At 43.9% G+C, this 21,443-nt stretch overlaps 1 long non-coding RNA gene across 1 annotated transcript; it reads right to left on the reverse strand.

Annotated features, from left to right (window-relative positions):
* Positions 1–960: 960 nt before the first annotated feature.
* On the reverse strand, positions 961–16,431 carry LOC149123549 (uncharacterized). Its single transcript, XR_016216194.1, has 3 exons — positions 16,210–16,431; positions 8,989–9,105; positions 961–1,134 (listed from the first exon to the last, which is right to left on the reverse strand). It is a non-coding gene; the product is annotated as an uncharacterized LOC149123549 (long non-coding RNA).
* Between the last annotated feature and the right edge of the window lie 5,012 nt (positions 16,432–21,443).

Raw genomic sequence — 21,443 nt, forward strand, 5'->3', positions numbered from 1 at the left:
GTCCTGTTGAAGTGAACCTCCATTGAAAGCCTGTGCGCTCTCCACGTGTGCAACCTGACGCCAGCTCTGAGCCAAGGGAATGAGTTTGCACTCTGCATATGTGATGCACCAGTACAGAAATGGGAAGCAATCCATCAGCCAGCAATAACATATGCTCAACCACTTCTTTCAAAGAGTCTTCCAGTCCCTTGAAGAATAGTTATGTAGTATTTGAACCATTTCAAGCCCAAAGAGTAGTTACGCAGCAACTTACTTAAATATGCCACCTGGGAGGGATTTCTCACAGGTCAAAGCTTTCACTGTGCAGTACCTTTTACTTCCTTAATATTAGAATCCCACATGAAGTCAGATTTCTAAATTTAAGCATATTCCTACATCTATTTCCTTACACTTCCCCCACCCTCTCTTCACTCCAGTGGACTTGACATTACAAGTAGAATCCATTTGTAAAGAACTCACATAGGGCATATCAGGTAAAGCCACCGCCTGCAGTGCTGGCATCCCATATGGGCACTGGTTTGAGTCCCAGCTGCTCCACATCCAATCCAGCTCTCTGCTATGGCCAAGGAAAGCCGCAGAAGATGGTCCAAGTCCTTGGGCCCTTGCACCCATGTGGGAGACCCAGAAGAAGTTCCTGGCTCCTGGCTTTGGATCGGTGCAGCTCCAGTCATTGTGGCCATTTTGGGAGTGAACCAGCAAATAGAAGACCTTTCTCTCTCTCTTTCTCTCTCTCTCTCTCTCTCTCTATCTCTGCCTCTCTGTAACTCTACCTTTCAAATAAATAAGTAAATCTTCAAAAAAAAAAAAAAAAGGAACTCACACAGAATCATTCATTCAGCAAACACTTGCAAATACCTGTTACAAAGCACAGTAGTAAGTGAATCCAAATCACTGGAGAAAAACAATTTTAATTTTGAAAAAGAACTCCACACCACAATAGTACAAAATTTGATTATTGATTTTCAACCTTTAGGCTCAATCTATACACAAAACTTGCATTATATAAAAATGTACAGTAGGGGCCAACGCTATGACTCAATGGGTTAAGTCATCATCTTCTGTGCCAGCATCCCATGTGGGCAAGGGTTTGAGTCCCAGCTGCTTCACTTCCAATTCAGCTCCCTTCTAATGAGCCTGGGAAAACAGCAGAGGATGGCCTAAGTCCTTGGGCCCCAGCACCCACATGGAAAACACAAACAAACTCCTGGCTTTGGCCTGGTCCAGCCCCAGCCATTGTGGCCATTTGGGGAGTGACCCAGCGGATGAAAGTTGTTTCTCTCTGTTTCTCCTCTCTCATCTGTACCTCTGACTTTCAAATAAATAAATAAATCTTTTATTTTTTAAAAAATGTACAATGGATGCTGCTGCTGTGGCATGGTGGTTGAAGTTTCCAATTGCATTGCCGGCAGCCCTTATGGGTATCAGTTCTCATCCCGGCTGATCCACTTCTTATCCAGCTCTCTGCTAATGGCCTGGGAAAGCACTGGAAGATGGTCCAAGTGCTTGGGTTCCTGCACCCACATGGGAGACCCAGAACAAGCTCCTGGCTTCTGGCTTTGGATTGGCCTGGCTCTGGCAGTTGCAGCCATCTGTGGAGTGAAGCAGCAGATGGAGTGCCTCTTTGTCTCTCCCTCTCTCTAACTCTGCATCTCAAATAAATGAATCCTTTTAAAAAATGCACAGTGTGCAATATAAATGTAGTATACAATATAAATGTTAGTGAAAATGACAGCATGAAAGCAGAGGTCACAAATGCTGGGGAGGGAAGATCGCTCAGGGGAGGGGTTAGGGAATCAAGAGACAATGGAGGAGGAAGTCTAAATGTAATAAATCAGTGAAGGTTGTTATAGCTGGCATCATTGTTCTGCCTTATCGCTACCTGCCTCTCTCCCTTCCCACTGCTTCCTATTGGTAGCAGAGCCCTGATCTTATTTGCACATCTATATAATTCTTTAGGAACATATGCTCAGAACAATCATGGCTAATCTAAATTGTAGTACCTCCACACCCTTGTCAGTTGTGAATAGTGAGCATATGAGTGGTACAAAACAACACCCCAGACTAGCTGGAGGAGTTGCTATAGAATGCCTAAACTGGGTCTGGTCGCCTGATGCACTGACATCGGGGTGATGAAAGAAAGCAGGTATTTATTTGCAAAGCACAGAGAAGGAGCTGGGCAGTTATGGCTTCACTCCCACATTTTCAGAGTAGTTGGGCGTAAAGGTTCTTACAGATTGAAGTTGGGACTGAGAGGTGCATGTTCAACTTGGGTCCAGATGCTGCTTGGTCATTTGTAATGCTCATGGCCTTCCTTTGATGAGTCAGTGGTGCTCTTCAGGGAATTTTTATGATGGCCAAGAGAGCTTTTCCCTGCTGGAACCTGAAATTCCCCAAAATGAGACCCCTCCAGACAATACCAGCCTTCTAGATGCTATCTGTTGGAGAAGCAAATGACTTCCTGAGTTGGATGATTAGAATCTTGCAGGGCCAGCTATACCACGCCCTCAATTCAGGGAGTTAACTGTAATGTTATCAAAGCAGAGCAAGGACACTTTAAGCTAAGGGAGGGAGGCTGGGAGGCTGTGGCCTGGTGGCATTTGGTGTCTGCATTCAAGGTACTGTTCGGGGTTTGGTTTCATGACTGGTTTAACCCAGAGACATGAGGAAAAGTCTGCACTGACTTCTCATATTCCTCTATATCTTATACAAATTAGTTAATCTCATAGTTATCTGGGGACATCTTATTGTGGGAAAATAAATTGGCCTTTCTGATTAAATAGTGATTTTCTATTATGTCAATGAATAGAAACAGGAGTAGAGATCTGGAAGAAGTTCCTGGCTTTTAGCTTTGGACTGGCACGGCTCCAACTTATTATATCATAACCCTTTGAGGTGATTTAACTATACTGGGAGGGCAGATTAAAAATAGTTAATAGAGGGGCTGGCACTGTGGCATAGTGGGTAAAGCTGCTGATTGTGGTGCTGGCATCCTGTATGGGTGCTGGTTCGAGTCCCGGCTGCTCTACTTCCAATCCAGCTCTATGCTATGGCCTTAGAAAGCAGTGGAAGATGGCCCAAGTCCTTGGGCCCCTGCACCAGTGTGGGAGACCAGGAAGAAGCTCCTGGCTCCTGTCTTTGGATCGGCACAGCTCCGGCCGTTGCGGCCAATTCGGGAGTGAACCAGCGGATGGAAGAGCTCTCTCGCCCTCTCTCTCTGTCTCTCCTTCTTTCTCTATGTAACTCTGATTTTCAAATAAAGAAATAAATCTTTTTTAATTTTATTTTTTATTTATTTATTTTTTTGACAGGCAGAGTGGACAGTGAGAGAGAGAGACAGAGAGAAAGGTCTTCCTTTGCCGTTGGTTCACCCTTCAATGGCCGCCACAGCCGGCGCACCGCGCTGATCCGATGGCAGGAGCCAGGTACTTCTCCTGGTCTCCCATGGGGTGCAGGGCCCAAGGACTTGGGCCATCCTCCACTGCACTCCCTGGCCACAGCAGAGAGCTGGCCTGGAAGAGGGGCAACCGGGACAGAATCCGGCACCCCGACCGGGACTAGAACCCTGTGTGCCGGTGCCGCAAGGCAGAGGATTAGCCTAGTGAGCCGTGGCACCGGCCCAATAAATAAATCTTAAAAAAAATTAATAGAAACATGGATTTCAAAGTTTTTGGGAGGCCGGCACTGTGGCGTATCAGGTAAAGCCATCACCTGCAGTGCCAGTATCCCATATGGGCGCTGGTTCAAGTCCCGGCTACTTCCAATCCAGCTCTCTGCTATGGCCCAAGTATCTGGGCCCCTGCACCCATATGGAAAACCCAGAAGAAGCTCCTGGCTTCTGGCTTTGGATTGGCCCAGCTCCGGGGGCCAATCTCTCTCTCTCTCTCCCTCTCTCTCTCTCTCTGCCTCTGCCTCTCTGTAACTCTGCCTTTCAAATAGATAAGTCTTAAAAAAAAAAAAAAAAAAAGGTTGTTGTTTTTTATTTTTGGCCACAGCCCTGGCCCCAAGAGTTCATTAGTTAAAAAATATTTAAGAAAAATTATTTGAAAGAGATGGAGAGAGGGACAGAGAAGTCTTCCATCCACTCATTCACTACCCCAAAATCCCATAGCAGCAGGGACTAGCCAAAGCTGAAGCCAGGAGCCCAGAACCCAACCTGGGTCTCCCACGTGCATAGCAGGGCTTCACGTAGGAGCCATCATCTGCAGCTTCACGGGGTATACATTAACAGGAAGCTGGAATTGGGAGCAAAGCTGGGAGCTGGACAATCCCAAACAATTCTTAATGGCTACACCAAAAGCCGGCCCCCTGAACTTATTTTCATTATTATTTTTAAGGGTTTTCTTATATGAAAGGCACAGCTACAGACAGGGAGAGGCAGAGACAGAGAGAGAGAGAGAGAGAGAGAGAGAGAGAATCACTCATCTGTTGGTTCACTCTCCCAAAAAACTGCAATGGCTAGGGCTGAACCAGATCAAAGCCAGGAACTAGGAGCTTCCTTCATGTCTCCCATGTGGGTGCAGGGGCCAAAAGACTGAAGCCATCTTCTGCTGCTTTCCCAGGCTCATTAGCACGAACTGGATCAGAAGCAGAACAGCCGGAACTCAAACCAGCACCCACGTGGGATGCCAGCGTCAGAGGAGGCAGCTGCACCCAGTACACCACAAGAATAGCCCCTAAACTTGTTTAATTCCGTTTCTCATGAACCTTTTCAAGTACCCTCATATACAATTGATTGTTTCTAAAAGGTAAGAAGTACCAGCATAAAAACCTGTTTAGAAGGTTAGAGAAGTCATCAGAAGAAACAGGCATTAAAAATGGGGCCAAAGCGGAGGAGGAAAGGGGTGGAAAAGCTTTGCCTTTCATCATAAGTCCTTTGCAATATTTTATTTTTAAATCATGTGTGTGTATTATTTTGATAAAAGTTTTAATATTTACATTAAAAGAAAATGAATTCAAACTAGAAATTAATTTCCAGTTCTGGAGGCACTAAAGAGAAAATGGGGCTTTTTCTTTGAGACAAATCAGCAAGTTAATAGAAGTGCTTTTAGCCCAGGAAGATTTCCAGGGGCTCCCATGCTTTTCTTTGAGCTATTAGTGCAGCACTGTTGGCTTTGCCTGATGTGGCTTTTGGCAGTCAAAGTGTTGGCAACAAGGGGAGATAAGAGAGCCTGGAGGGCAGGAAAAAAAATCATTTCCCACTCCCTGCTACAGCCTGCCTGGTTCCTCCCCCTACTGAATAATGCAAATGACACAGACTCTCAGAGCCTATTTTGTTACAACAGGATAGTAGTTGTCTGAGCTGGATAAATAAGCTGGCTGATTTTTTCTTGAAGTACATAAGCTGTTTGAAAGGTAGGGTGACAGAGAGACACAGGAAGACAAAGAGCTTGAATCTGTTGGTTTACCTCCCAAACAGCCACAGTGGCTAGGGCTGGACCAGCCCAAAAGTAGGTTCCAGAAGGACCATCTGGGTCTCCTAGGTGGGTGGCACCGGCCCTTCTGCTGCCTTCCCAGGCTCATTAGCAAGAAGCTGACTCAGAAGTGCAGCAGCCAGGGCTAGAACCAGTGCTCGGATATGGGAAGCTGTTGCTAACGTTACACACAGCCACAACACTAGACCCAGCCTGCTGAATTTGTCCCACAATAGCAAGACATCTTCAAGTTAATTTTGTTTTGCAAAGTACAACAGGACAAGACATTGTGGCAAAAAAATGTTCTACATGAAGGATCTTTGTGAGTGAGATCCTAAAGGAAGAAGGGGCCATCAAATAAAGAGGTACTTTAGAAGGAAGGAGAGAACTTCCACTTTGCTTACGGCCCTGTCTAAATTCTGACAAAGTTTGTGGACTCAAAAGGCTTCCATAGCCATGGCAGCTCATGTTAAGAGCCTCGGGTGATCACTGACATCAAAAATAAGAGTGTTAATTGTTAAATTAACAGCAGGAGTCCCTGTGCACTTACTCTCCATGTAGGACGTCTGTCCGGAATGAGTTTACTATGAGAATTAACTGTAAAACTTGTTCTCAAATAGCACTTTATACTTTGTGTGGGTGAGGTGCAAATTGTTGAAAGCTTTACTTAGTATAGAGTTGGTCTTCTGTATATAAAGTTAATTAAAAACACATCTTAATGAAGAATGGGATGAGAGGGAGTAGGAGGTGGGACGGGAGTGGAGGTGGGAGGGCAGGTGTAGGGGGAAGAAGCATTATATTCCTAAAGCTGTACATATGAAATTTGTATTCATTAAATAAAAGCCTTCTTTAAAAAAAGTACAACAGGAAATTGCCTTGGTTATCTTGACAGCCTCCTTGGCAACACAAAGATCACACTTCAACCTGGATCTCCCACACCACTTTCACATTGATGACTAAAAGGTCCTAACCTAACTTGAGCCACCAACATTTCTCCAATCAGCAAAGGACAATCATTCCTCTTTAAAATATCCCAGCTTCCAAAGCTGCAATTGTGTTGAAACACTTCTAGGAAGAGGACAATCCTGTAGCTTCCAGAGTCCAGGAGAAACAAACATTTATTTCCAACTTTATTCACTTAATGATATCCCATTCAACTCTTGGTCTGTAGGCATTTTCTTTAAGGTGTTTTCTGGTATGGGAAGCTATACATATTGGTATAGAATCAGTTAAAACAAATCCTAACCTAAATCTAGTAAAGTCATCTAAAAACTAACCTATTACAATATGAAATATGCAATGATCTTGTCATGCAAATTTGTAGGAATATGCATATTCCACAGGAAAACCTACAAAGTTATTCATTGCAGCACCTTGTTACAGGGAGAAAAATACACAAAGAAACAAAAATTGGAAATAATCTACAAGTCAAATAGCAGGAGACTGACTGAATAAATAATTATATAATCATGCATGTATTAACACAAAATTTAAACAGAGATGTGTGTTGTGGCACAGAAGGACCACCTCCTGGTCTCCCACGTGTGTGGCAGGGACCCAAATACTTGAGCCATCACCTGATGTTTCTGAAGGTGTGCACTAGAAGAGAACTGGAATCAGGAGCAGAGCCAAGACTCAAACCCAGGCATTTCAATGTGGGATGTGGGCTTCCCAAATGGTGAGTTAATTATATGCCCTTGGTTCATTTGTTTTCTCTATTTCTCAAGCACGTGCCATCTCTACCTCCAGTTCTCAAATTAAACATTAATTAAAATGTTTTTTTAAAAAAAGAACAATGGAGAATATTTCTAGGATTCAATAAATCCTTGTACTCATCACATTGCCTCCTACAGGAAACTACTGCTCATGAATTGCTGCATCCTTTGGTATTCATAGTGTATCTTCCTACCTTCAACATATTTTCCACAAATTCTCAGTGTAATCTCCCCAAATCCTGCTGAATTCTCTAGACTCGACAAATAAAATGGTGCCTTCAATGATCAAGATCGCCTGACTGTCTCAAAGCTGAGATTTTATTCCTAAATACCCATATTCTACTGTAATGGTATTGTTTACACATTAACTAAAACAAAATTATTATGACTCACATTCATTAGAGCTGAGCACTTTTTCAGCTCTCCTCACACATGGTTTGTCATTCTTGGCCTTGAATTTGTAATTTTGTTAGCAACTCTGTGGAAAGAACAGGCAATGGCTGACCATTTTCAGAGGAAAACGCTCATTAGAAGAAAACTCAGTAGGATTTAGATAATGCAAAGCCTAGTAAATAAGAAATGGGGACAGACAATAGACATCAGAGAGGACGGCGCTCTGCGCCCTATCATGTCCCCTGAGATGTGACTGGATTTGTTACGCATGCCGTCTTCTCACACAGCTTCCGTGGCCAGAAACGCTTTTCATCCCGACTCTGGCTGGCCTAAAGATCATACTCCCTAGGGGCCTAGCACTTTATAATAATGATTCATTATTTATTCCAGCCCCAGGACATTTCAAATGAGTGTTTCAAACCACTGCTGGTTATTATATTGGATTTTACGCTACTGATGCATTTATTGACACCACAGGAACAGCCTAAATTCAGTGGTCTCCACAGCTCTTTGAAGGTTTATCTTTATTTGATTTTCTTTCGTGAATCCTGAAACCTGGCATAGCGAATCTTTTCTGTAACGATTAATCAAAATAAATATATTTGTTGAATTAAATAATAAATGAATATTTAAACAAACTAGCACAGTAAAAACTAATGCCTTTAACATTTTAGGAATTATTTTCTTTATGAGTACACCAAATTTTTCCAACTATGCCAAAACAGCTCTGAGGATAGCAGCATACTGAGGCATTCAATACGTTGTAGATGAAAAAAAAAATGACAGGGCCAGTGCTGTAGCGTACTGGGCTAAGCCCCTGCCTGTGGCATGGGTATCCCATATGGGTGCTGGTTCATGTCCTGGCTGCTCCTCTTCCAATCCAGCTCTCTGCTATGGCCTAGGAAAGCAATAGAACATGCACCTCCCCCACCAAGTGCCTGGACCCCTCTACCCACATGGGAGACCTGGAACAAGTTCCTGGCTCCTGATCTAACAAGCTCCAGCTGTTATGGCCATTTGGGGATTGAACCAGCAGATGGAAGATCTCTCTCTGTGTGTCTCCCTCTCTCTGTCTGTAACTCTGTCTCTCAAATAAATCTCAAAAAAAAAAAAAAAAATGAATGACAAGCTAGATTACCAAAACACGTTGTTGTCGTTCTTTGTCCTGATGATATCATATATGTGCTATGGAGTAGAAGCTAGTAACTTGTATCTGTTCCTTTTTTTTTTTCCCTAACTTTAATCTCTCTGATTGGGCTTACAGCTACCCAAGTCACAGTGTCTATATGTTCCACAAATAGATTTATGGGCCATCAGAAATACTATCTAGGAGGCTGCTTCCAAGACATTTCCAGAAAATCAGTCTTCAAGATCAACAAAAGAAAAGGAAACTAGCTGATAAAAGAAACAGTGTCCAGAAAGTATAGATAGAATTGGGAAAGTTCTTTAACCCTGGCACGAGTGCTCACCTGAGCTCCATCACAGCCGTCACAGCTGTATTTGCCTGATCCCTTGAGAGAAGCTTAGAGAAGGCGATGAAGAGGCTGGTGATGGGAACCGTCTACCACACGCTTCCTGGGAATGTCCTTGGGTTGCAAAATGACTCAGATAATACCTTATAATAAAGCAATTAATTCATGAGATTAAAAAATCTACTGGTATCAACTGTTTGGGGAATTTTCTTATTCTGATTTAGAAGCATTTCCTTACGGGATTATGGATAGAGTTTTTACAAACCCATCCTTGTTAACAGGGACAAATACACTAATGGTTGGCTAAGTTCTAGGCCTTGTGTATGGAAGAAAGCCTGGCAGCGAGGGCACAGACCCAGGAGAAGGCGTGAAGGGTATTCCTATTTATTTATTTTTTAATCTTCTACTGTTGCCATGGCAACCTTTCTAAAATGCAAAGATATCCTGGACCAAATCACTCTCACATGTAAAACCTTTCAATGGCTCCCCTTTGCTCTCAAGTTATACCCCCTTAACATGCTGGCTACTGTCTTTCAGATTCCGGTACAGGACTTTCCCACTGGGGATCTGATTAAATTATTGCGATTGCTCATCCTATGAGTTAATAATAATCAACTATATAATAAGAATAAATTAATACTAGACTATATATTTTTGTACCCAGGCTAAGAGAGTGCTTAAAAATACTAGATGCTTATTGACTGATTAAATGAATGAATAAATGAAAAAACAGACAAATGCATAAATGAGACATTATCCTTAAAACATTGTGTCCAGTTGCTTCAATTCAAACTTTGCTAATTCACAATACAGGAAGAAAAGAAATTATATATATACATATATATATATATATCCATTCCCAAGCATAAAATAGCTGCTTATCTATCTATCTATTTACCTACCTACCCACCTATCTGCAAGCCCAAAAACATCAGGCAGTGTAGATTGGTTACTCTCTTCAGCAGGGACTGTTGAACCCAGGAAAGTGAGGGATTTACTTGTGTTTACTTCCTTATCCTCAAGGCTAAGTTTCAACACTCACTTAACAGGTCCAAAGCCCCTGGAGCCAACTAAGCAAACAATTTGATTGAAAATAAAATTGTAATCCAGTCATCTACTGACAAAAGCATTCATCAGAATCCCAACTCACTTCCTTAACACCATGTTAGTTGAAAAAAAAAAAATACTAAAGTCATCACATACGTCATCTTGATATTAATGCATCACCCAGGCCACAGATTGCAGGCTACTGAATATTAGGATTAACACCTCAACGTGTCCCGTATAGATACCACTACCTGGAAGTATTCATGCAGCTCTTTAATCAATGGCATAGTTGAGCACAGAATGACTGATTCTGTTCCACAGATGTGAGGAGAACTTCAGAGAGAATCATATCCTTGTAAACCACCCAATCAGCCACAACCCTCTTCTCCCAGTATCACCAGAAGTTTTAGTCAACAGTACCACCACTGGAATGGGTACTGGGGTGCAAGAGTTAAAATACCTCTGGGGATGCTCACATCCCGTATCAGAGCGCCTAGTCCTGCCTCTGCGTCTGCTCCTGCTTCCTGTTGATGCACCTGCTAGGAGGCAGCAGGCTCAAGCACTGGGGTCTCTGCCACCCTCTTGGCAGACCCAGAGTTCCTGGTTAATGGCTTCAACCTGATCCAATCCTGTCTGTTTCAAGTATTTGGGGAGGGAAAAACTATCGGAGTTCTCATGCATGTGTGTATACGTCTAACTTTGTCTTTCAAATAAATTTTTAAAAACCTTAAAAAAAGAAAAAGTACCACAATCTACTCACCATGCAGATCAAAAAGCTAACAGTGATTGCTATTCTTTTTCTTCATATTCTCTACCCGATCATCTCACACCCTGATAGCTCTGGCTCCAGTACATTTCTCACTCTCACTGTTGTCACTCTGTTTTAAGGCAGGTCTCGCTTACCCCATTTTGTCTGTCTTCTTTGTAGCAGACAAATTAATTTTCCTAATTTTTTTTTTTTTGACAGGCAGAGTGGACAGTGAGAGAGAGAGAGACAGAGAGAAAGGTCTTCCTTTGCCGTTGGTTCACCCTCCAATGGCCGCCGCGGCCAGCACGCTGCAGCCGGTGCACCGCGCTGATCCGATGGCAGGAGCCAGGTATTTCTCCTGGTCTCCCATGGGGTGCAGGGCCCAAGCACTTGGGCCATCCTCCACTGCACTCCCGGGCCACAGCAGAGAGCTGGCCTGGAAGAGGGCAACCGGGACAGAATCTGGTGCCCCGACCCGGACTAGAACCCGGTGTGCCAGCGCTGCAAGGCGGAGGATTAGCCTAGTGAGCCGTGGCGCCGGCCTAATTTTCCTAATTACATCAAACCTCTTTCCTATCCTGCATGAAATGCCCAAGGACTTCTCATAGCCCCACGAATGAATGCCAAACACCTCAGCACGCCCTCCAAAGCCTTCCCTGAGCCCCTGCCTTGCTCTCCACCTCGTCGTCCTCTCCCACCCTCCCTTGTCCCCCACACCCTAAAGTAATGGCCTTGTGGCTGCCAACCAGTCATGCGGAACTCAACCCCTATACCCACAAAACTGCCAGTGGCTGCTTCCTCCCAGCATTCAGTCCTTGATTCGGGTGACACCCCTCAGAGAGGATTTTTCTGACTCACTTCGGTCAGTCTCTACCACCGCACCCTGTCTTCATCTTTTTCATGGTCGCACTCTTACTAACTATCTGCCTCCTCCTACTGAAGTGGAAGCTCCCTGAGGGCAAGGAGTCGTCTGTTCCCTTCTCTGCCACAGTCTCATGGACTAAAGCAGTTACTGGCATAAAATGTGATTTAGGAAATACTTCCAACTGAGTACCATCAAAAATGCATCTTCTTTTCCAGATACCAGATGCCCGTATGCTGCAAGCAGTAGCACACCTGGCAAGTACCGCTTTGAAAGACAATTTATCTCTTTGAAAGGAATATTCCAGACAAGATTTGTACCTTCAGTAAAGAAATGACTTGTCATGGGCAGACACCGTAAGTTGTTCATCTTTCATTCTCACTGGATTAAGATGTAAAAAACTGATTTTGACATGTGAAATCTTCAAACTAAACCTGATGAGTTATTTCCCATCTCCAGTCAATTGATATACAGAAATTTCTGGTCAATTCTCACTATCATTTTCTGAATCTTTGGAAATCTGTCTTCTTTATGTTGATGCAGTTACAGCTCCACTCTGTGGAAAAACAGGGAAGACAGGCAATACAACATAGGTGTATCACCTACAGGGTCACTGAGAGAATGTGTGAAGAATAGACTGTTAGAAAGATAAGCACAAAATAGCCAAGTGATGAAGATTATTCTATTATTATGTAAATTGGACATGGTAATCGACTCTCTACGCATTAAATACGAATCAGGCCAATAAGTAGCAGGTGATTTGTTCACTTTCCCATCTTCCCACTTCGAATTTCCAAAGCAGGCTTGAAACTGTTCAGCGATTTTCACTTCTAAGTACTGCATCTCTGTCAGTAGACACAGTGGCATGGACAGAAATCACAAATGCAGAACACAAAGTTCATTCTGGTCAAACCCAGAAATGAGACAATTAAAGGCAAATGATTTCCCATATCCACATGCATAATGATTTAGCCAGGAGGCAGCTCTGCCTTTTCTGAAAAAAAAAAAAAAAAGTATTTTTCACTAACTAGCACCCCTTGATCCTCGCCTAGGGAAAAAGATCTTTCGTGAGGCTGCCAACAGTTACAGGCAACAGTGAGTCAAGATCTAATCAATGTCTGGCTGGCTCAGCTTCCAGGAGATCGGGTGCAGAAATGAGTTAATGATCTCACCCAGGAAAGCTGAGAAATATTTCAACATACTTAAGATTTAATGCAGTGCAATTTGGATTCTCCAAAATACCAGCACACAGTCTGATGTCTAGTGACCCTTCAATCCTCAACTTAAGAGCTATCCAGTTTCTACTGTTTTACTGGGTAAGATTTTAAAGTCTTGTCAGACCCCGATTCAATATATCATTGATGGGAATAATGTTAGTCTTCCCTTCTCTAGCTTCAAGGAGTTGAATATGAGTTTCAAGGAGTTGAATATGAGGTCTCTCCTTGGAGTAACTCATTAGAAGGCTTCAAGGCTGAGTAGAATTAGAAAGGACGCAAAGTTTATTTCTGGTGACCTGAGATAAACCCTTCATATTCACCTTCCCCCACATTCCCTCCCTCTTTAGCTCTCAAGTTCTTTCGCTATCAAAACAGCCTCAAAGCAAGAGATCTGAAGTCCTTAGTACTAAAATAAACGTCTGCTAGACACTTCAAGAATGACCTTTCTCAAGGAGGTAAGGGAACAAAAACAGAGCCAGAACTTTGAATCGCAGTATGTTTTCAGGAAGAGAGCAGGTAGGAAGACTACTGGGGAGTTCCCCCTGAACCTGTGAAATTGGCCCAGACAGCAGCTGCCTGCGTGGCCTACACTGTGGTTATCAACTCAGTTAGAAACTTCAAAAGCAAATTCTTCTCTCAGGTAGCTCATAGTTCACAGACAGGCAAGCAATTAATTTTCATTAGTGGAATGATTACAAGGATGTTTAAAGGACAGGATTAGTACAGAAAGGGGAAAGTTTTACAGAGGAAGCAATGACTGAGCTTGGTTTTCAAAATTAAATAAGGAATTGTTAGCAGTCAAGGTCAAAGGACATTTTAAGCAACGAGATCAACAGGAGCAAGGCTCTGTGGAGTGAAAAGCATTACAATAGTAGCATGGACTCCAATTCACCTGTGTTTCCCTCCAGAAGACTCTGATTTTAGTATCACATCCTCTGCTTACAACTATCAAAGCTCAGTTTTAGGACTCAGCGAAGAATTGAGAACTTATTGGCAGATATTCACCAAATTATATACAATGATGCACACTGCACAGCCCAGCCCCAAAGCAATCTTTAATACAATGGATTTAGATGGAAGCATATGCAAATAGTATAAGATCACTTAAAAACAAAATTCAGAAAATCCCTAAGTGTGGTCAAAGGTCTCTATATGGCTGCCAGCAGCTGTCCCCACTTCCACCTCCACTTAGCCAACTAAACAGGGCCAATTAGAGCAAGGGGAGCTTTGCTACCCCTATAAATGTTGACAGATGTCCCTCCATCAGTGACTAGATCTGCTTGCCTGGTCCTGTGTCGAGGGTTTGAGCTCATTAGGAAGACTCAACTCCTTTGGCCAGACAACGCACTGATTGTTTTGGACAATTATGTCCTGGGTAAATATTTTCTTAAGGCTGAAATTTTCACAGTTTGGGTAAATCTTTTCCAAGTCTCAGTTGCTGAGTCAACCACACTTTTCCTTTGGGGAAAAAGGTCTCATCTGTTATCTTTTTACCTTTTAAAAGTAGTACGGGCAAGCCGGCGCCACGGCTCACTAGGCTACTCCTCCGCCTTGCAGCACCGGCACACCAGGTTCTAGTCCTGGTTGGGGCGCCAGATTCTGTCCCGGTTGCTCCTCTTCCAGGCCAGCTCTCTGCTGTGGCCCGGGAGTGCAGTGGAGGATGGCCCAAGTCCTTGGGCCCTGCACCCCATGGGAGACCAGGAGAAGTACCTGGCTCCTGCTTCGGATCAGCGTGGTGCGCCGGCTGCAGCGCACCAGCCATGGCGGCCATTGGAGGGTGAACCAACGGCAAAAGGAAGACCTTTCTCTCTTTCTCTCTCTCACTGTCCACTCTGCCTGTCAAAATAAATAAATAAATAAACGTAGTACGGGCAAGATTTGATTTCACAGATCTTTTTTTTTTTTTTTTTTGGTTCTTTTTGGTCTTCCAGAACGTGAAACAGTGAAAGACCTATGTTAAGAAGCTTTTGCTCTTGAGACACTCAATCATATGCCCTCAGCTCCCACTTATGATAGTAACGTTAAACGATGCATTCACAAGGGATGAAAGTCATTTCTGTAGACACTGAGATTTTATTATATAGAAAAATATGAATGTGGCATTGTGTTTTTTAGACCTACAGAAACAGACAAAAAACCTCTGAGGGGCCAGTGTTGTGGCATAGAGGGTAAAGCTGCCCATGCAACACTGGCCTCTCATGAGTGCTGGTTCCAGTCCTAGCCACTCCACTACCGATCCAGCTTCCTGCTAATGTACCTGGGAAAAGCAGCAGAAGATGGCCCAAGTGCTTGGGCCCCTGCACCGCATGGGAGACCTGGAAGAAGCTCCTGGCTCCTGGCTTCAGATCGGCCCATGTCCAGCCATTGCAGCCATGTGGGGAATGATTCAGCGGATGGAAGACCTCTCTCCCTCTCTCTCGCTCTCTCTCTCTCTCCCCCTCTGCTTCTAACTCTTCCTTAAAAAAAAAAAAAAAAAAAAAAAAAAAAAAAAGCTTGAAAATCACTTCTCTATACACTGGAGGTAGAATGTGTTAGCACTATTTAGTTTAACTGAATAAAAAAGGGGATATCTTGGTCCATATAACCGAAGAGTTCAGGAAGTAAAACTTCCTCCAAAGTATTCTTTGAAAAACTCCACATTTTTTAATGCTCACAATTTTTCTCCCCATTAGCTAGAGACTTTCCGAAGTGATCTATTAAACCTCATTCCCCACTGTGGTCCAACTCAAGCCTCAGCTGGAGTCTGGTCTCCTTCCTGAGCTTCCAACCACACTGTGCTCATTTCACCTGTTCCCCTGAGTTAAACACTTTTCATTCCCCCAATCTATCAGAAATCCTGCTCTGGAATGGTGTTTGGCCTTCTGGTTAAGATGCCAGTGAGGATGGCCACATTCCACATGAGAGTGCCAATGTCTGGCTCTGTTTCCAGTTCCAGCTTCCTGTCATGGACACACAAGAGGCAGCAGGTGACAGCTCAGTAACTGGATCCCTGCCACCCACATGGGAGGTCTGGATTGAGTCCCTGGTTCCTACAAGATGAGAGTTCTTTATCTCATTCATATTCACACCCACCCCTCTTGCCCTCCTCCTCTCTTTCTCTCCCCTCAACTCCTTCTCCTCTTTCCCCACCTCAGATTCTCCAATAGATAAAAACAACAAACATTCTGCACAGGCTATAAGAAGAAGCTCAAGTTCTATTACTTCCATGAAAAATCCTATCTCGGCTCCAACCCTCTCTAGCAAACTTTCTTATGAACTCCCTTAGCACTTAATGTCAGACCCAAACAATGCAGTCTTTAATTACTCTTCTGTCTTAGGCACTATTTTGTTTTAAAAGAACTTACCTGTGGGCCGGCACTGTGGCTCACTTGGTTAATCTTCCGCCTGTGGCGCTGGCATCCCATATGGGGGCCGGGTTCTAGTTCCGGTTGCTCCTCTTCTAGTCCCACTCTCTGCTGTGGCCTGGGAAGGCAGCGGAGGATGGCCTGGTGCTTGGGACCTGCACCCGCATGGGAGACCAGGAGGAAGCACCTGGCTCCTGGCTTCAGATCGGCACAGCGCGCTGGCCATAGTGGCCATTTTGGGGGTGAACCAACAGAAGGAAGACCTTACTCTCTGTCTCTCTCTCACTAACTCTATCTGACAAAAAAAAAAAAAAAAAAAAAAACTTACCTGTGTTACAGAGGTAGGATTCAGAGGGATTTCATGCAACACAATTACAGGATGATTAGCTAAACCTCAACAGGTCTGAAAGGTCTTTAAGTATTGGAAAAGAACACTCTTATGTTCCGAAATGGATGGTCAGATTCTATTCTCTCTAATACTCGTCAATGATCTGATAGATGAGTTTGAAAAAACAAACTACACATGCTTAGTGCAGCCCCTTCCTCATTAGGGACCAATCAGGTGCTCACAGCAAGGAAAAACAGGGGTGGGGGGGTGGGCAGCACTGCTATTTTCCAGCTCTGCTCTTGACTACGCAAGTTTATTTTGGGGGTGAAGTCAGTAAGTCACTTGTTACTGCAAAACTAAAGTAGTTCTCCAGATGGTTCAATCAGTCATAAAGGTGATGCTTTTATTTCCATCTGCCTCGTTTTGCCCCCTCATTTGGCTTAGATCCTAAGTAATGAAGCAAGGGGTGTTAACAGTCACACTAAAATTTAAATAATATGCAGCTGTCCCAGCTTTCTTTATGTGGGGCCATATATTTATGATCCCTGCTGGAAATCTACTTCAGTTCTTTTCACTCAGAAGCTAACTTCTTTTTAATTTAAGAACCAGAGAGATAGGAAAAAGTAGAGAGAGAGAACCATCCCTGGTTCCCTTTTTAAATGGCTGCAACAACTGGGGCTAGGTCAGCTTAAAGCCAGGAACTCCATCCTGGTCTTCCACAAGGACAGCAGGGGTCCAAGAACTTGGGCCATCTTCTGTTGCCGTCTCTGACATATGAGCAGGGAGCTGGACCAGAAGCATAGTAGCTATGACTTGAACCAGTCCTCTGAGATGGGCTGCTGGTGTTAGAAGCAGTGGCTTAATCCACTGTGCCAGGCTCCTGCCTCTGCTTAAGTAGCAGAACACCCAAATTTCACAGGAGCCAATGGAAGCCCAGATCAAAGAATGTACTTCCCACTTAGGTGTAGTCAAGTGTTTAAGTTCTAGCCAATGGGATTTAAATGAAAGGGCTAAGCATAACCTCTGAAAGATAACCTAAAAGAGGAGGGACTTTGCTCCTCTCTTCCTGTTTCTTCCTTTATACCAATTGAAATGCAGTTTTGTCTGGAGCTGGGGTAACACTTTTGAACCATGATAGAGAAGCAGAGGTGTACTTCAGCCTGCTCATTTGGCCTTGGAAGAACAGATTGTTAAACATTCAGGAATTCTGCAAGCTGGTTGTTAAACCATTGTAGCTTAAAATTGGCCATGGCAGAAGAAATGAGGCAAATGCTACAAATTCAGTCTTCTTTTTCCCAGAGACTTGGTTTACCAGCATACCCCTGGGTAGAAGCCACATGTTGAAGCAGTTAGAGGGGCCTGAGTCCCTGATGTCATGAGGTGGCTAGTCATACTTGCCTTGGATTGCCTATACTTACTCATATGAGAGAAAAACAAATTTGCATCTTCTTAGGCATTGTCATTTTGGTATTTTTTTAAAAAGATTTATTTATTTGAAAGGTAGAGTGATAGAGACAGAGAGATCCTCCATCCTCTGCTTCACCCCCAAAATGGCCACAATGGACAATTTGGAACCAGGCTAAAACCAGGAGCCAGGAACCCTATCAGGTCTCCTGTGTGGGTGCAGGGCCCCAAGCACTTGGGCCATCATATGTTGCCTTCTCAGTCACATTAGCAGGAAACTGGATCAGCAGTGGAGTAGCCAAACGTTGAGGAACAAGTTTTTTTCCCACACTATTTGTTGAGCTCTTTACTTAGTATAGAGTTAATCTTATGTTAACTGAAAATAGATCTTAGTAAAAATAAGAAAAGGAATAGGAGAGGGAGGAAGAAGGGTGGGAGGGCAGGTAGGGTGGAAAGAACACTAAAGTTTCTAAAGTTGTGTTTATGAAATGCATGCAGTTTGTATACCTTAAATAAAAGGCTTCTGGAGGGAGGGGAAGAAGCAGAGCAGCAGGGACACAAACCAGTGCCATATGGGATGCCAGCATCACAGGTGGCAGCTTAACCAGCTACGCCAGAATACTGGCCCTTAGAAAATGTTTTTAATCAAATATGAAACTATCTGGGACTAAACTGAACCATACTAAGGCAAAATTAATGTAAAGAAAATGTACAGATAAATGATTAAGTATAAAAAAAAGTGGAGTAGCTAGGACTCCAACTGGCACTCTTAATACCAGATGCCAGCATTGAAAATGACAACTTACCCTGCTGTGTCACAATGCAGTCCCCTCATTTTGGCTTTCTGTTTCTCAAAGCCAAACCTAACAACCATTTGTGGCACTGGACCTAACCCAGTGCCATCTGAGAAATATAATATGATCGGTTCATCTTAGGTCAGGTGCCCATATTCCTGATACACTTTGAGGGAGCCAGAGACTTACGTTCCATGGCTTGAACTTGGCCACCTAAGCCCATCTTGTTATCAGAGACTGTTGGTTTATAGCTGAAAAAGAAGACAGGCTGAGCAGGCATCCCCAAGCAGCCCACTACATTACCATTTAAGAAGATAATATCTGGCACGCATCGTAGTACAACAGGTTGAGCTGCCACTTGGTACACTTTTTATTCCAGTCCCTGCTACTCTGCTTCCTATATAGCATCCTGCTAATGCATCATGGCTGGGTGTGGGGCAGCAGAAGATGGCCCAAGAATTTGGGTTCTTGCCCCCCATATGGGCAACCTGGATGGGACTCTTGACTCCTGGCTCCTGCCTGGTCCAGTCCTGTTTATTGTGGGCATTTGGGGAGTGAGCCAACGAATGGAAGAGATCTTTCTCTCTCTCTTTCTCACTCTCTAACTGTCTTTCAATCAAATAAAGCTTTCTTAATAAGTATGGAAGGCAAAGAAAGCATACTACTCAAAAATATGTTAACATAGAGATAACTTATTGAATCCCATTTCAAGTAGTATCTATTCCTTTGAAGCCTATTTGAATTATTTTCCGAAAACCTCTTACAAATCATTGTTTATATGCATTTTTCCTATAATGACTCAGTACAGATTTTCTGTTCTTTCCAGAGTGCATTAGACTACACTGTACTGTCCCAGCCACTGAGCACTCTACCAGGCTATCCTGAATTAACAGTCTTGTTTATTCCAAAGTGGTCTCTCTCCATTTACTTTATGTTCTGGCACACAGTCCTAACCAATAATGCCTGACAAAAGCTATTGGAATGATGGTGCTGGACCTGCTGAAGGGAACAGAAAGAGCATCACAGAAAATCTCCCGAGGTCTGCTTTATCACAGCCCCCGGCATCCTCAAGGAAGCAGGATGCAGTTCTATAGGGGACTTGAAGAAGTCTTTCGTCTCCATGAAAAGCTCTTAAGCATCAGTGCTTCCAGAGAGGATTGACCAACAATCATGTCAATCTCCACTTAGGGCAAGATAGAGCTTGGAGCATTTTCTGACTCCAGAGAATGAGGTGACTGGAGAAAGGAATGCCAATGTACTAAGCAGAAAATCATTTCCAGTGGAGTTTGATATAAAGCCACTGATTCCGTCATGGTACCCAAAGTCAAGTACACAACTGCAGTACCACACTGCATCCACTCAGAGTAAATCTACTTCAGATGTGCGTGCATATGAGAGTTCATGGGAAATGCAACTAACAAATAAATTTCTTTTTTGTGCAAAAACTTGGAAATCTCTGCAGTCTTTTTCTCACGTTCCATGAACTTTTTGAAGAACATTTCCTCACATTCATGCTGAGGTTGATGTTATACCCCTAACTAGATTATAAATTCCTGGAGTACCTGGAGAGCCAAAGTCCCTTGACAATATCCGTGACCTACCTACTAGAAAAAAAACATAAAGGTCAGAAGAACACTACAAAATGGTGTGGAAAGTGCTGAGGTAAGCTGAGGCATGACTGTTCCGCCAACATTCATTCCTCTCCACGGTCACAACCACCCATGGGAACCCCATTCCCATCACTGGCCGCTGGTCTCAAAAGGCTCATAGGATTCCATCTTGGTCAGTGAAATAAGGCAGGAAAGGGAACATTTTCTGAGAAAGTTCTCTCACTCCTGAAAAGGAGACAGACACACACACACACACACACACACACACACGCTCTGCCTCTTCCTCTGGACTTTGAGGTCGGGCTGACCGTGAGGCATCAGATACTATTTGTGCAGATGAAAAAGCAGCCTGGGAAAGCAGCAGCAGATGGGTTTCTATGTAGAGAGAACCTCAGTGCCATAGGAGGAAGCGGGTTCGCCTCACAGCCAGATGCAGGCTCTAAGAGAGAACAGCTGCTTTAGGTGCTACCTACTGCAGAAATCCTACCCCACGCCCCGTGTTATAGCGCAGGGACCAACGTCCGAAAACAGACCACAGGCACTGCGTCTTGGGCAGCTCCATGAGCAGTGTAAAGTCCAAAAGCACAAATCCCAACATTGTTTTTCAAACTGGACGTTTGACAGTGACCAACACAAAATTAGAAGAAATAATTGGGGCGGGGGGTGGGGGGAGGCAGGGGGAAGGAACTACTGAAGGATGCCCTCCCTCAAATCTTCATCACTCAAGCCACTGGTTTCTTTCTTTTTTAAAGATTTATTTATTTATTTGAGAGGTAGAGTTACAGACACAGAGAGGGAGAGACAAAGAGAAAGGTCTTCCAGCCACTGGTTCACTCCCCAAATGGCCCCAACACCCAGGGCTGAGCCAGACCGAAGCCAGGAGCCAGGAACCAGGAGCTTCTTCCTGGTCTCCAACGTGGGTGCAGGGGCCCAAGGACTTGGGCCATCTTCTACTGCTTTCCCAGGCCTCAGCAGAGAGCTCGATCAGGAGAAGAACAGCCGGGACTCAAACCAGCACCCTTGTGGGATGCTGGCGCCGCAGGAGGAAGCCTAGCCCACTAAACCACAGCACCAGCCTGCCACTGGTTTCTTGAGTTG

The sequence above is a fragment of the Oryctolagus cuniculus genome, chromosome 11 (genome assembly GCF_051225735.1).
Source record: "Oryctolagus cuniculus isolate XC-2025 breed Fujian yellow rabbit chromosome 11, ASM5122573v1, whole genome shotgun sequence".
NCBI lineage: Eukaryota > Metazoa > Chordata > Mammalia > Lagomorpha > Leporidae > Oryctolagus > Oryctolagus cuniculus.